Here is a 15,954-nt window from a genome sequence, read left to right as displayed (position 1 = left end):
AATCCCAAATACCCGAAAATTTCGTCAGAGCGACGAGCCAATCTGAGACCTGCATCTCGTTCGGCTCGAGCCAAGGATTCCGATGACATAAAGCACGTGGCTTTGCGACGAACCGTTTGGGAGTTACGAGCGATGCCGTACTCTCTGTCGCCGCAGAGCCAGCGTCAGGCCGATCGGGGCGAGGCCCGGTGACGTTGCAGACGGGGGAGGGTACTACCATCACACAGCGTTTCAGGTCTCCCAGACTTACCAAAGCCGAGATGGGCATCGTCGTGTCCGGCTTCTTCCCCGCTGCATCAAATCAACATCGCTTCTCTGCCTTTTGGCTAAGATCAAGTGTAGTATCTGTTCTTATCAGTTCTCGGCCTTTTGGCTAAGATCAGAGGGACGTGGTCGCGATCATCTTCTCTGGAAGGAAATAGACTATTACCGGGCGGTGGTTGTAGTCTCTCCGGACAGGGATATATCTTGGACTTCACCTGTGAACAGCATTTTTTTTTCTTGTTTTTCTTCTTTCTTCAGGTTCTTTTTCCAGCTCGCCTAAGGAAGGAGAAAAACACTAGCGTTCACAGGTGAAGTGCCCTTTTATTTATTTATTTTGCTGTATTATTATTTAGTGTCCTTTTAAAAGTTTAGTTATTTATTCTATCAGTCTTTTAGACATTTATTGGTTGTTGTACGTATTTTTAAAGGGCTGTTGGTGCCTCCACCATGTCGGCTGCTCGTGCCGGCATGCGGAGGCACCACAGCGTGCGTTTTATGTTTAAAAAAAATGATGATGGAACGTTAATGGGGATGTCCAGACTTGATTTCTCACGGAAACTCGTACAAAAGGTTTTAGGATTTTCAGCAAATGATGTAAATTGCTTATTAACTCTTCCCCAGAACCGTGGTTTTGATTTGAGCTTTAAAAGCGCTGCACTGCTAAATGTTTTCTGGTCTCGTTTTGAAGCGGCAAAAGCCAGTCTTTCCATGTTCACAGTTGAAAAACTGACAGACAATTCCCTGAAAGTGGTAATTGTTCGAATGTTTAATGAAACTGTGAGTGGAGATGACATAGCGATATGGTTGGCGAGATTTTGCTCTGTTCGGGGCCAGCCTGTTAAGGTTTTAGACGAGGACGGCATCTGGAATGGCGCGTGGAGAGTTCCCATTAAACAATGGGAGGATCCACACGGCTTCCAGGGCTTAAGTCAGATTCCTTCTATGATTGTGCTGGGAGAAAACAGAGGCTACATTCATTATCAGGGGATGCCCAAACTGTGCCGTAAATGCAGTCGGTTTGGGCACCTCATAGAGGCATGTCAGGAAACAGTTTGTGGTAAGTGCAAAGAAATTGGGCACATCTATGAAGAATGTACCAATGGCAGAAAGTGCAATCTTTGTGGTGAATCCAACCATCTCTACAGAGACTGCCCTAAATCCTTTGCCAACATATTAAAAGCAAAAATGGCTGCCACCAAAAACCAAACGAGTGAAAAAGAGGCAGTCCCTGAGGTTTTGGAGGGAATTTTGAATACCCAACCAAGCCCAGGGACTGGTCGAGACGGAGCGGAAGGGGCGGGTCAAGGGGTGGAGTCAGACGCGGGTAACGGTCGGGAGGAGGAGACTCCGCCCATCCAATTAGGAAAGCAAAATGTGAGTATGGAAATGGATAAAGAAAGTGAAGAGGAGAAAGAGTCAGATGAATTGACCCCCTCCTCTTTGGAAACTGTACCCGATCTAGACACCGAGCAAAACACTTCAAGCAGTATAGGCGGAATAACTCTAGATTGGTTACCTAATGCTCAGCTGCAGAAAAGACCTGCGGGGTCTCCTTTGTGTCAAACAGAGGAGAAAAAGTTGAGGTCCACCAGCTCAAGTAATGAGGAAGGAGACAGGGTGTGGCCCTCAGCCTCCCCGAATGAGGTTTCGTTTCTGCAAATACAGCTAAGAACATCATCGCCAAAGGAGCCGCAAGAGATTTTCTCTGCGGATCCTAAGGCGGTGGACACCTCCGTTCCTGAACCCAATACTATCACTAGTAAAGAGGAGCGGGTGTCACAAGAGTTTTTGTGATTAAAATGAACTTTGTAGTCTTTTAAATAAAATGTTTTAGTTCCTTTTTAAGCTCATGCCTTTTTACCTAATTTATTCACCATGGCCCTCACAATTTCAACATTAAATGTAAGAAGTGTGAGGTCCATGGTCAGAGCACATACTATTTTATCCTTTTTAAAATCTCAAAAGTCAGATGTCTTTTTACTACAAGAGTGTGCCTTACCCTTTTTATCTAGTTACAGGAGGTGGGAGGAGCTATGGACGCCGGGACCCTCCATATGGAGCGGGTCCAACTTTAACAAAAATGATGGAGTGGCGATTTTAATAAATAACCCTCACATCCTGGTGAAGGGGAGCACGGTGGTAAGAGATGGGCGGGCTATTTTAGCGAATATGACTTTTTTAGATAGAGATTTTAAGGTGTTAAATGTGTACGGTTTTACAGGTAAAAACGATAGGTATGAGCTTTTAGAGGAACTGCAGTCCCACATGCTGGGGAGGGTACCATTAGTGGTAGGGGGAGATTTTAACTGTGTTTTAGCCAAAACTGATAGGAAGAGGGTGGGGGCAGACTTTAGGTTTGATAAGACATCAGTTTTAATGCAAAGTTTAGTTAAGGATTTTAAATTAACTGACTGTTTTAAGACTTTGCATCCAAGAGAGGTGGGCTACACCTGGGTCAGTGGTGATGGCACCAACGCCTCTCGCATTGACTACATTTTCGTACGCGATTGCCCGCCGACTGATGCTATATTAACACCCCTATTCTTTTCCGATCACGTCATGCTGTCTTGCACTATTTCCTTCACCACAAACTTGACGGTAGGGGGAGGGATCTGGAAACTGAATTGCTCCCTTTTGCAGGATGAGGAGATAGTTAGTGACTACAGGGAGCAATTCAGTCAGTGGCAGACCCTCCAAGACTTTTTCGATTCACGTGCACAGTGGTGGGAGATGGTGAAACACCGGACGAGACTGTTTTTTAGAAAGAAAGGGATTGGAAAAAAGAACAAAGAAAAGAGACGCATGTTGGGACTGCAAAAAAGATTACAAAGGTATTTCAAGTTTGTTAATGGAGGGTTTGATTTTAATGAAGAATTAAAGGAGGTTAAAAAAGAAATGGCTGATTTGGAAAAACAAAGAAACAAAGGGTTGATTTTAAGAAGTAAGGAACAAGATCTGGAGGAAGGTGAAAAATGCACAAGATACTTTTTTAAGAGGATTTTAACAAATAAAGGGGTAATTACTGAATTAAAAAAGGGGGAGAAGGAAGCCAGAAATACAGAAGAGATATTAGAAGAAGTAGAAAGATTTTATACAGATTTATACAACAAAAAAGAGATAACAGAGGAAGCCATAGAAAATATTTTGGGAAATTTAGAAAAGAAAATTGACAATGAGTGTGCTATTTTAACCCAAGATTTTACTCTTTTAGAGCTTACAAAATGTATGAAGGATTTTAAAACTGGTAAGTCGCCGGGAAGTGATGGCCTTCCCGTGGAATTTTATTCAAAATTTTGGGACATTTTAGCACCAGAACTTTTAATGGTTTTTAAGGACTTTGATAGACTGGACCGACTCCCTGACAGTTTTAGACTACGAATTGTTTCACTTTTGCATAAAAAAGGAGATAGGACAGATTTAAAAACGTGGAGACCAATCAGCCTTTTAAATTGGGATTGCAAACTTTTTAGCAAGCTTTTAGCTAAACGCATGTCCCTGTTTTTAAAGGATGTGATCCACCCGGATCAAGCATGTGCTGTGCCCGGGAAGAGGATCACGGACAGTCTGATATTGATCCGAGACACCATCTGTTTTGCGAGAGACAGAAACATTGGCCTAATAGTGGTAAATTTAGATTTTGAAAAAGCTTTTGATCGGGTCTCGCACCAGTACCTATTGCAGGTACTGGAGAAAATGGGCTTCCCAGGGAGGTTTTTAGCATGGGTGGGATTGCTGTATAATGATATAACCAGCAAAATTCTTGTAAATGGGCATTTAACAAAAGCTGTTAACATTCACAGCGGCGTCCGTCAAGGGTGCCCGTTATCCCCGCTCTTGTATGTGGCATGCATTGAGCCATTGGCACAGCTTTTGAGAAGGGACCAACGGATCGCAGGATTTAAGCTACCAGGAGGTTTGATAGCAAAATGTGTTTTATACATGGACGATGTGACAATTTTAACGACTGACTTTTTATCTGTCCGAAGAGCTTTGGAACTTACAGATTCTTATGGACGGGCCTCTGGCTCCAAATTAAACAGAAACAAGTCAGAGGCCCAGCTCTTCGGACAGTGGGGCGACATAGACGTGGGAGGACTGGAAGTGACTCTAAGAAATGATAATATAAAAATTCTAGGCATAAAATTTGATAAGGAGGGGGGTGGACAAGGTAATTGGACCAATGCTTTAGGGAAAGTAAGACAGCGACTGGGTTTGTGGGGACTAAGGACTTTGACGATGGAGGGAAAGATTTTAGTTTTTAAAGCTGTGATTTTACCTCTGTTTTTATTGTTGTGCTCTGTTTTTACCCCCCCCAGGTCCTTCATTTTAGCAGTGGAACGTGCTGTCTTTTATTTTCTCTGGGGATCCAGGTGGGAGAGAATAAAGAGAGAAACAGTCAAGAAAAGAAAGGAAAACGGAGGCAAAGGACTGCCAGACCTAAGCCTTTTTTTAGGGAGTCATTTTACAGGATTACATTTTAAGTATGCCACGGCCCCATCCAGTGATAAGACCGCAGCAATAGTGAAGTTTTGGATGGGGTCGTACTTACGCTACCTAAAAATTTTAACCGTAGATCTTAGAACCCCAGTGTCTTTTAACTTGCCAAAAGAATATGCATTTATTAATTTTTTTTTAAAGAAACATGACCTAGAACGAGAAAATGTGGACATTTTAAAAGACCATAAAAAGATTATCTCTGTTGTGCAGGACCGGGAGAAGGTGAGCCCAGTTCCAGGGCTAACTGAGAGCGAATCCAAAACAGTGTGGAGAAACGCAGCCCACCCCGCTCTTTGGAACCGGCAAAAAGACCTGATGTGGATGGTGGCCCATGAGATCCTACCAACCAGGGCTGTTATGCACTCCCGCGGCATGGCCGCCAACGCAAAGTGCCCACGGCTCGGGTGTAATCAGGAAGAGACCGTGCGGCACGTCCTCTGGGAGTGCGGTGCTGCACGGGACCGGTGGACCGCGACCGGCCCCCTGGTTTTCCCATGCCTGCCAGCGGGTGGGGTCCAGATGGACTATAATCTCGCCGTCCTAGGGGTGGGCCGGAGGATAAAGGATTTAACATCAAAACAGTTCACAACACTCTGGTTCACCCTGAATGCTATAAAGCATGCAATCTGGACTGCCAGAAACCTGCTGGTGGGGAAACGGGTGATGGTGCCCCTCCAAGCCACTGTAAGGATGGTGGAGAACATGCTGCAGGGGCACCGCGCCCAATCATTCAGAGCGGGGGCCGGGGTTGCCACTGAGAGAGTCCCGGCCACCACCGACCCTGGTTGCCCGTAGATGTACCTTCACCACTTCCGGCTACGGGAGCAGCGGGCCAGAGAGTACGGATCTCCTCTGGGTCACTGAAGCTGGGTTTGATTGCCTGGGACCGAAGAGTGGGAGAGGCCCAAATTGAAAGATTACCTCCCCGATCAAGCACAATAGAGAACCCTTTTTTTTTTTTTTTTTTTTTTTTTTTTTTTTTTTACATAGTTTTATTTTGGCTTTTAGAACACACTGAAAGCACTTTAAAGGAAAATAAAAATGTATGTAAAAGAACAATTCATCAATGTGTAACCTTATAACCCCTCTTTTTTTTTTTTTTTTTCTTTTTTTTTTTTTTTTTCTTTTTTTTTTTTTTTTTTTCTTCCCTTATGGTCATTTCAAGTACTTTGTCTGTATCTTAACATAAGGCATGTCTTGGAGATCCAGGATTTTAGTGGTGTGTTAACCGTCATTGGAACGATTGTTTTTTAATTTTTTATTTTATTTTTTTTACTCATACCTGCATGTGAACATATATGTTGTATTTTATCTATTACTTGACGTACTGTTGTACCACTTTTGATTAAATATCAATAAAACCAGTCAAAAAAAAAAAAAAAAAATCTGTTCTTATCAGTTTAATATCTGATACGTCCCCCATCCGGGGACTACATATTAAATGGATTTTTAGATCACGGAGCTGGAGCCGGGGCTTGCTCCGTCCATTCCACGCATCGGCCTGGTATTGCAGTGTCTCCAGGAACGGTGTGCTTTCCCGTTTTCGGGAATGCCATTTATTGTGACGAATAGCAGTGCAAGTAATGAGGTCTGCCTTTGCAGGTCCTGTGGTTTATTGCGGACTCTCTTCTGAGGCACCCCCTGAGGTGTTGGACTCTTCCACTAACGATGCTCCCACCTGAGGTCTCGGAGTCTTTCACTGACGAGGTGATGTATCGAATTCGGTGTGTTTGGTTAAAGGGAGTCAACTAAAACCAGCGTTGGGAAGCAGTTTCCAGGCCAGTAATGGAAGTCGCCCATCCTTCCTTTGTTGGGGTTTACGGAGGGCTAACCGTTGGTGAGGATGGTAGAGACGCAAATTGTACTTCTGGCTGGCCGCCTGGGTCTTCATACTTACCTGGCAGGGGAGACACCATGATCAAGAAGGCGGTTCACCCAGGGCGAGGCTTGTCCATTGCACTACGGCCATGCTGACCCCTGCGAATTCCCCAAATGTGGGAATCTCGACTGCATAATTTATGGTAGTGGGGGACTGCGTTCGCGCTCTCCCCTGAATTAACTGGTGAAACAAAGCAGAAAGATCTATCTCAGTTACTTTTTAGTTTCAGAATGATGAGTCCTGCCACATGCTGGGTATGTGTTTTGAGCTAATGAAACAAAATCACTTACGCTCTTGAAATATCGGTCCCTGGTGTGTGGTTTAGTTCGAATTTTGCACAGACCTCACTTTGCAAGTCGATTGGATTGACTGCAGCCTAGCTGTAGCTGTCTCCATGTTTGTTTTTGGTTGTGCTTTTTCAAATCATATTAGTTTTTTTCCGCTTACAGCGCCACCTAGTGGCCTGTCGCAGCGCCCTTTTACACCTGACCGCTGACTGAGCCCCTGCACAGGTGTGCCGATTTGGGTGAAGGGATCTCACTCCTTCCGGGAGTTATAGCCATTTGAGCCACCTCGGCCACACCACCTTGGCACGTTTTGAGGTCCCCTCGCCAAGGTGAATGGAAATTTCCACTTTTTTTGGATGATTATTGACAGTCAGACTCCAGAGAAGCATTCTGTGCTGATCTGGGTGGGACTGGGCCAAATACCTGCCGCTAGTTTGCAAAAGAAGGTTTTCGACAAAATCCCAAATACCCGAAAATTTCGTCAGAGCGACGAGCCAATCTGAGACTTGCATCTCGTTCGGCTCGAGCCAAGGATTCCGATGACATAAGGCACGTGGCTTTGCGACGAACCGTTTGGGAGTTACGAGCGATGCCGTACTCTCTGTCGCTGCAGAGCCAGCGTCAGGCCGATCGGGGCGAGGCCCGGTGACGTTGCAGACGGGGGAGGGTACTACCATCACACAGCGTTTCAGGTGTTTCCATCTTTGTTTGATGGTCCATTTACATTTCATTTTTCTTATTTTTCCGCTTACAGCGCCACCTAGTGGCCTGTCGCAGCGCCCTTTTACACCTGACCGCTGACTGAGCCCCTGCATAGGTGTGCCGATTTGGGTGAAGGGATCTCACTCCTTCCTGGAGTTATAGTCATTTGAGCCACCTCGGCCACACCACCTTGGCACGTTTTGAGGTCCCCTCGCCAAGGTGAATGGAATTTCCACTTTTTTTGGATGATTATTGACAGTCAGACTCCAGAGAAGCATTCTGTGCTGATCTGGGCGGGACTGGGCCAAATACCTGCCGCTAGTTTGCAAAACAAGGTTTTCGACAAAATCCCAAATACCCGAAAATTTCGTCAGAGCGACGAGCCAATCTGAGACCTGCATCTCGTTCGGCTCGAGCCAAGGATTCCGATGACATAAAGCACGTGGCTTTGCGACGAACCGTTTGGGAGTTACGAGCGATGCCGTACTCTCTGTCGCCGCAGAGCCAGCGTCAGGCCGATCGGGGCGAGGCCCGGTGACGTTGCAGACGGGGGAGGGTACTACCATCACACAGCGTTTCAGGTCTCCCAGACTTACCAAAGCCGAGATGGGCATCGTCGTGTCCGGCTTCTTCCCCGCTGCATCAAATCAACATCGCTTCTCGGCCTTTTGGCTAAGATCAAGTGTAGTATCTGTTCTTATCAGTTTAATATCTGATACGTCCCCCATCCGGGGACTACATATTAAATGGATTTTTAGATCACGGAGCTGGAGCCGGGGCTTGCTCCGTCCATTCCACGCATCGGCCTGGTATTGCAGTGTCTCCAGGAACGGTGTGCTTTCCCGTTTTCGGGAATGCCATTTATTGTGACGAATCGCAGTGCAAGTAATGAGGTCTGCCTTTGCAGGTCCTGTGGTTTATTGCGGACTCTCTTCTGAGGCACCCCCTGAGGTGTTGGACTCTTCCACTAACGATGCTCCCACCTGAGGTCTCGGAGTCTTTCACTGACGAGGTGATGTATCGAATTCGGTATGTTTGGTTAAAGGGAGTCAACTAAAACCAGCGTTGGGAAGCAGTTTCCAGGCCAGTAATGGAAGTCGCCCATCCTTCCTTTGTTGGGGTTTACGGAGGGCTAACCGTTGGTGAGGATGGTAGAGACGCAAATTGTACTTCTGGCTGGCCGCCTGGGTCTTCATACTTACCTGGCAGGGGAGACACCATGATCAAGAAGGCGGTTCACCCAGGGCGAGGCTTGTCCATTGCACTACGGCCATGCTGACCCCTGCGAATTCCCCAAATGTGGGAATCTCGACTGCATAATTTATGGTAGTGGGGGACTGCGTTCGCGCTCTCCCCTGAATTAACTGGTGAAACAAAGCAGAAAGATCTATCTCAGTTACTTTTTAGTTTCAGAATGATGAGTCCTGCCACATGCTGGGTATGTGTTTTGAGCTAATGAAACAAAATCACTTACGCTCTTGAAATATCGGTCCCTGGTGTGTGGTTTAGTTCGAATTTTGCACAGACCTCACTTTGCAAGTCGATTGGATTGACTGCAGCCTAGCTGTAGCTGTCTCCATGTTTGTTTTTGGTTGTGCTTTTTCAAATCATATTAGTTTTTTTCCGCTTACAGCGCCACCTAGTGGCCTGTCGCAGCGCCCTTTTACACCTGACCACTGACTGAGCCCCTGCATAGGTGTGCCGATTTGGGTGAAGGGATCTCACTCCTTCCTGGAGTTATAGTCATTTGAGCCACCTCGGCCACACCACCTTGGCACGTTTTGAGGTCCCCTCGCCAAGGTGAATGGAATTTCCACTTTTTTTGGATGATTATTGACAGTCAGACTCCAGAGAAGCATTCTGTGCTGATCTGGGTGGGACTGGGCCAAATACCTGCCGCTAGTTTGCAAAAGAAGGTTTTCGACAAAATCCCAAATACCCGAAAATTTCGTCAGAGCGACGAGCCAATCTGAGACCTGCATCTCGTTCGGCTCGAGCCAAGGATTCCGATGACATAAGGCACGTGGCTTTGCGACGAACCGTTTGGGAGTTACGAGCGATGCCGTACTCTCTGTTGCTGCAGAGCCAGCGTCAGGCCGATCGGGGCGTGGCCCGGTGACGTTGCAGACGGGGGAGGGTACTACCATCACACAGCGTTTCAGGTGTTTCCATCTTTGTTTGATGGTCCTTTTACATTTCATTTTTCTTATTTTTCCGCTTACAGCGCCACCTAGTGGCCTGTCGCAGCGCCCTTTTACACCTGACCGCTGACTGAGCCCCTGCACAGGTGTGCCGATTTGGGTGAAGGGATCTCACTCCTTCCTGGAGTTATAGCCATTTGAGCCACCTCAGCCACACCACCTTGGCACGTTTTGAGGTCCCCTCGCCAAGGTGAATGGAATTTCCACTTTTTTTGGATGATTATTGACAGTCAGACTCCAGAGAAGCATTCTGTGCTGATCTGGGCGGGACTGGGCCAAATACCTGCCGCTAGTTTGCAAAAGAAGATTTTCGACAAAATCCCAAATACCTGAAAATTTCGTCAGAGCGACGAGCCAATCTGAGACCTGCATCTCGTTCGGCTCGAGCCAAGGATTCCGATGACATAAAGCACGTGGCTTTGCGACGAACCGTTTGGGAGTTACGAGCGATGCCGTACTCTCTGTCGCCGCAGAGCCAGCGTCAGGCCGATCGGGGCGAGGCCCGGTGACGTTGCAGACGGGGGAGGGTACTACCATCACACAGCGTTTCAGGTCTCCCAGACTTACCAAAGCCGAGATGGGCATCGTCGTGTCCGGCTTCTTCCCCGCTGCATCAAATCAACATCGCTTCTCGGCCTTTTGGCTAAGATCACGTATCTTGTCGGACGGTTGAGACTGCGATCGCCTCTTGGAGGTTTCCTGACTTGAGATCTTTTTATATCTTGAGTCACACAACTTCGAGAGGTACATTGAATTCTGCTGCTTCGGGCTCCAACAAGTTTTAAGGTAAGGTCTTTTAATTATTTATTTGGTTATTTATTGTTGTATTTATTGTTGTTTTAAGTTTTAAGGCTGTTGGTGCCTCCATCATGTCGGCTGCCCGTGCCGGCGTGCGGAGGCACCACAGCGTGCGTTTTTTATTCAGGCAGGTTGAGGGGAAGCTCCTTGGAATGTCCCGTATGGACTTTTCAAGGAAGCTGATCCAAAAGACCTTAGCTTTTAGATCTGACGACCTGAATTGTTTGATGACTCTGCCCTTGAACAAAGGATTTGATGTCAGTTTTAAAACCGCTTCCCTGCTTAATGACTTTTGGCAAAGGTTTGATTCAGTTAAAGCCCAGTTCTCCATGTTCACTGTCGAGAAACTTTCGGATAACACACTTAAAACTGTGATTGTCAGGATGTTCAATGAAACAGTGACTGGAGATGATATTTGTGTTTGGTTGGGTAGATTTTGCACTGTTCGAGGCCAGCCTGTCAAAGTGTTGGATGAAGATGGCATTTGGACATGCTCCTGGCGAATTCCCATTAAACAATGGGAAGACGCTGGGGGCTACCAGGGCCTGAAACATCTGCCTTCCATGATTGTGCTCGGAGAGAACAGAGGCTACATACATTATCAAGGAATGCCCAAACTCTGCAGGAAGTGTTGCAGGTTTGGTCATCTCGCTGAAGCATGCCAAGAGTTAATATGTGGGAAGTGTAGAGAAATTGGTCACAGTTTTGATGATTGTACCAATGGCAGGTGGTGTAATCTTTGTGGAGAAACAAACCATCTCTACAGAGACTGCCCTAAAAGTTTTGCCAACAAGCTCAAAATGGCCGCCCCACATGGGCAACAAACGAATGAACAAAGGAAAGAGGAGGCGGTCCCTGAGGTTTTGGCGGGAATTTCAAATCCCCAGCCGGCCTCAGGGATTGGGCAGGAAGGAGGAAGTGGGGCGGCCACAGGGGCGGAGTCAGATATTGAACTGGAAAAAGTCACGGAAGGAGAAGTGAGCGAGGAAGAAACAAGCTCTTCCCTAGAAACGGTGTCAGATTTGGTGCAGGAATCCAGTGGGAGTGAATTTGAGTGTTCACTCCCAAATGCTCAAGTGCAAAAAAGACCTGCGGGATCTCCTCTGGTGGAAACAGAGGAGAAAAAAGCTAGGGCAGCACAGCGGCTTGATAGTTCCGATTTGGAAGATCAAGAACGTATGTGGCCCCTAGAATCCCCAAATGAGGTTTCCTTTTTGCACATCAAGCTAAGAACATCGTCGCCTAGGGAGTTACAAGAGGGTTTCTCTGTAGCACCCGATGTGTCGAGCACCTGCTCTCCGGGCCCCAGTTCATCTGGGAGAAAGGAAGAGCAGGTGAAACAAGATAAAACATGATTTTAAGCATATTTTTGTAGTCTTTTAGTCTTCTGTTTAAATGTCTCATACTGTTTTAACCATACTGCTCATGGCCCTCACTATCTCTACCATAAATGTAAGAAGTGTGAGGTCCACCTTGCGAGCACAGAGCATTTTATCCCTTTTAAAGTCTTTTAAGTCAGATTTGTTTTTACTGCAAGAGTGTGCTCTGCCCTTTTTAAGTAACCACAGGAAGTTGGAGGAGATGTGGACCATGGGGCCCTCAATATGGAGTGGCTCTAACTTCAACAAGAATGATGGTGTCGCTATTTTAATAAAAAATTCAAACATCACGGTGAAGGATAGCACTGTGGTGAGGGAAGGGCGGGCTCTTTTAGCAAACCTGACTTTTTTAGGGAGAGATTTTAAGGTTCTTAACGTGTATGGTTTTACAGAAAAAAATGACAGGTATGAGCTTTTAGAAGACCTGCAGCCCCACATGTTAGGCAGGGCTCCCCTAATAGTAGCAGGGGATTTTAACTGTGTTTTATCAAAAACAGATAGGAAGAGAGTAGGAGAAGATTTTAAGGTCGATAAGACATCGGTTTTATTACAAAATTTAGTCAAGGATTTTAAGTTAGTTGACTGTTTTAAACAACTGCATCAAAGAGAGGAGGGCTTCACCTGGTTCAGTGGTGATGGCGCCAGAGCCTCTCGAATTGACTATGTTTTTACAAGGGACTGCCCGCCAACCGATGCAACATTGACCCCTCTCTTTTTTTCTGATCACATGATGCTGTCTTGCACCCTTTCACTTTCCCCGGGTGTGACGGTAGGAGGAGGGATGTGGAAGCTGAACTGTTCCCTATTGGTGGATGAAGAAGTGGTTAGAGAATATAGGGAGCAGTTCAGCCAATGGCAGACCCTCCAAGACTTTTATGAGACACGTGCACAGTGGTGGGAAATGGTAAAGGACCGGACAAGACAGTTTTTTAGGAAGGTAGGGAAAGATAAAAAGAATAGGGAAAAGAGATGCATGATGGGGTTGCAAAAAAGATTACAAAGATATTTTAATCTTTTAAATAATGGTTTTGATTTTAGCCAAGAAATAACAGATGTAAAAAAAGAAATGTCAGTTTTATCTCGTATCCAAAGTAAAGGTGTTATTTTAAGAAGCAAAGAAAGAGAAATAGAGGAAGGTGAAAAGTGTACAAGTTACTTTTTTAAAAAGATAATAACAAGGGGAGGGGCAATAACCAGTGTTAAGGTAGGAGGGAGGGATGCAAACACAACAGAAGAGATTTTAAAAAATGTAGAGGGATTTTATGAGGATTTGTATTGTAAAAAAGATGTACACGACGATACGGCAAGGGAAGTTTTAAATTTTTTAGTCAAGAATGTTAATGGCCAAAATAAGTTTTTATCCCAAGATTTTAATATTTTAGAATTACATAAAGCTCTTAAAGGTTTTAAAAAGGGGAAGTCCCCAGGAGCAGATGGACTTCCCCTAGAGTTTTATCTTACTTTTTGGGATATTTTAGCACATGAATTATTGGCTGTTTTTAACAACTTTGAGACTCTTGACAGACTACCCGACAGTTTTAGGATAGGGATAGTGTCTTTACTGTACAAAAAAGGGGACAGGACTGACTTAAAAAATTGGAGACCAATCACGCTTTTAAATTTCGATGGTAAACTTTTTAGTAAGATTTTAGCGACACGCATGTCGACTGTTTTAGAGGACGTGATCCACCCGGATCAAGCTTCTGCTGTGCCCGGAAGAAAGATAACAGACAACCTAGTGCTGATTAGAGACGCCATCTGTTACGCGAGAGACAGAAATATTCGGCTAGTAGTCCTAAATTTAGATTTTGAAAAAGCATTTGATCGAGTCTCGCACCAGTACCTCTTCCAGGTACTGGATAAAATGGGGTTTCCAGAGAGGTTTATAGCCTGGGTGGGACTGCTGTACAAGGGAATAGTCAGCAAAATTCTAATAAATGGGCATCTTTCCAAAGCTGTGAACATACACAGTGGTGTCCGTCAGGGATGTCCTTTATCTCCTCTTCTGTATGTGGCTTGCATTGAGCCACTGGCACAGATCTTGAGAAGGGACAAATGGATCAAAGGACTGGACGTTCCTGGGACGGGTGGACTGACGGCGACCTGTGCTTTATACATGGACGACGTAACTCTTTTAGCCACGGACCTTTTATCCATACGAAGAGCACTGGACTTGACTGACTGGTACGGTCGGGCCTCGGGCGCCAAACTCAATAGAAACAAGTCCGAGGCCCAGCTCTTCGGGCCGTGGGGAGACGCGGACACAGGAGGACTTGATTTGGTTTTTAAAGACAATGATTTTAAGATTTTAGGCGTTAAATTTGATAAAGACGGAGGTGGACGAGACAACTGGACTGACTTGCTAGGGAAAGCTAGGAAAAGACTGGGGTTTTGGGGACTAAGACAGTTGACAATTGAAGGTAAAATTTTAATTTTTAAATCTGTGATTTTACCTCTGATTTTACTTGTCTGTTCTGTTTTTAGCCCCCCTCGGCGGTTCCTGGTGAGACTGGAGAGGGCGGTGTTTTATTTCCTGTGGGGGTCCAAGTGGGAGCGCCTGAAGAGGGAGACCATCAAGAAAAGGCCAGAGAACGGTGGAAAAGGCCTCCCAGACCCCCACCTGTTTTTAGGCAGCCGCTTCACCGCCCTGCACATTAGTTATGCCATGACCCCATCCAAAGAAAACAAGACGGCTGCAATGGTGCGATTTTGGATGGGGTCTTACCTAAGAACATTGAAAATTTTACCAGTAGACTTGAAAACCCCAGTGTCTTTTAACTTGCCTAAAGAGTACAGTTTTATAAAAAATTTTTTAAAGAAATATCTTTTAGAGAGTGAAGATGTCACCATTTTAACTAAACACAAGTCTCTCATTTCTGTTGTGCAGGACCGGGAACCGGTGAGTCCAGTTCCAGGCCTCACACTAGGTGAGGCCAAACAAGTTTGGAGGAACGCTGCTCACCCCGCTCTCCAGAACAGGCACAAGGATTTATCATGGATGGTGGCTCATGAGATCCTCCCGGTCAGGGCGGTTATGCACTCCAGAGGCATGGCCAAAAACCCCATCTGCCCTCGGTCCGGCTGCAATTCCCCGGAGACCGTCCACCACCTACTCTGGGAGTGCGGTGCTGCGCGGGACCTGTGGGCCAAGACCGGCCCCTTGTATTTCCCGTGCCTACCAGCAGGTGGGGCCCAGTTCGGGTACCAGCTCGCCATCCTTGGGGTGGGCCGGGGCTTGAAGGACATGACAGCACAGGAATTCACCTCGCTCTGGCTCACCCTCAACGTCATCAAGGATGCCATCTGGGCCACCAGAAACCTGCTGGTGGGGAAACGCGTTACGGTAACCCTCCATGCATGTGAGCTAAAGGTAACATCAATGCTGCAGGGGTACCGGACGACGATATTCGGACGGGGGGGCCGGGGCCGCACAGAGAGGGTCCCGGCAGGCACCGACCCTGGCTGCCCGTAGATGCACCCTCACCATTCTGGCTACGGGAACAGCGGGCCAGCGGGCCGGAGGAGAGGGGATCTCCGCTGAGCCTGTAAAGCAGCATCTCATGTCCCTGTTCTGGAGAGTGGGGTGAAGACCGACTTGATAAGGACTCACCCCCGGTCTTGCACAACAGATGTTTTTTTTTTTATTTGGTTTTTATCCTATAAATTGGTTTTTATTGTGTTTTATTAATGAAATTGGTTTTATTAACATGCATATGAGGCTTGTTTGCTTTTTTAAATTTGTATTTTACTTTTGAAACCGATCGCACCTTTTAAACACACCTCAAATATGGACTTTTAAAAACAAGCAAAACACTGTGGTTTAATCAATTTTTTTTAACAATGATTGTTTCTTTCATTTTACCATGTGTATTTATTATATATTATATGGCTTGTTTTAATGTGTGCTTGAAAAAAAAAAAAAAAAAAAAAATGTGTGTGAAAGTAAA

General features: G+C 46.0%; 3 non-coding genes and 2 pseudogenes across 3 annotated transcripts; all 5 read left to right on the top strand.

Annotated features, from left to right (window-relative positions):
- Nucleotides 1–306: 306 nt before the first annotated feature.
- Nucleotides 307–451, top strand: LOC132134031 (U2 spliceosomal RNA; annotated as a pseudogene).
- Nucleotides 452–6,095: 5,644 nt separating this feature from the next.
- Nucleotides 6,096–6,299, top strand: LOC132134028 (U2 spliceosomal RNA; annotated as a pseudogene).
- A 351-nt stretch (nt 6,300–6,650) lies between these two features.
- LOC132134033 (U1 spliceosomal RNA) lies at nt 6,651–6,814 on the top strand. The gene has a single exon (XR_009429336.1). It is a non-coding gene; the product is annotated as a U1 spliceosomal RNA (small nuclear RNA).
- A 1,467-nt stretch (nt 6,815–8,281) lies between these two features.
- LOC132134021 (U2 spliceosomal RNA) lies at nt 8,282–8,472 on the top strand. Its single transcript, XR_009429331.1, has one exon. It is a non-coding gene; the product is annotated as a U2 spliceosomal RNA (small nuclear RNA).
- Nucleotides 8,473–8,823: 351 nt separating this feature from the next.
- LOC132134032 (U1 spliceosomal RNA) lies at nt 8,824–8,987 on the top strand. The gene has a single exon (XR_009429335.1). It is a non-coding gene; the product is annotated as a U1 spliceosomal RNA (small nuclear RNA).
- Nucleotides 8,988–15,954: the final 6,967 nt, after the last annotated feature.

The sequence above is a fragment of the Carassius carassius genome, unplaced genomic scaffold, assembly GCF_963082965.1.
Source record: "Carassius carassius unplaced genomic scaffold, fCarCar2.1 SCAFFOLD_134, whole genome shotgun sequence".
Lineage (NCBI taxonomy): Eukaryota > Metazoa > Chordata > Actinopteri > Cypriniformes > Cyprinidae > Carassius > Carassius carassius.
This window is presented reverse-complemented; position numbering and strand designations above follow the sequence as displayed.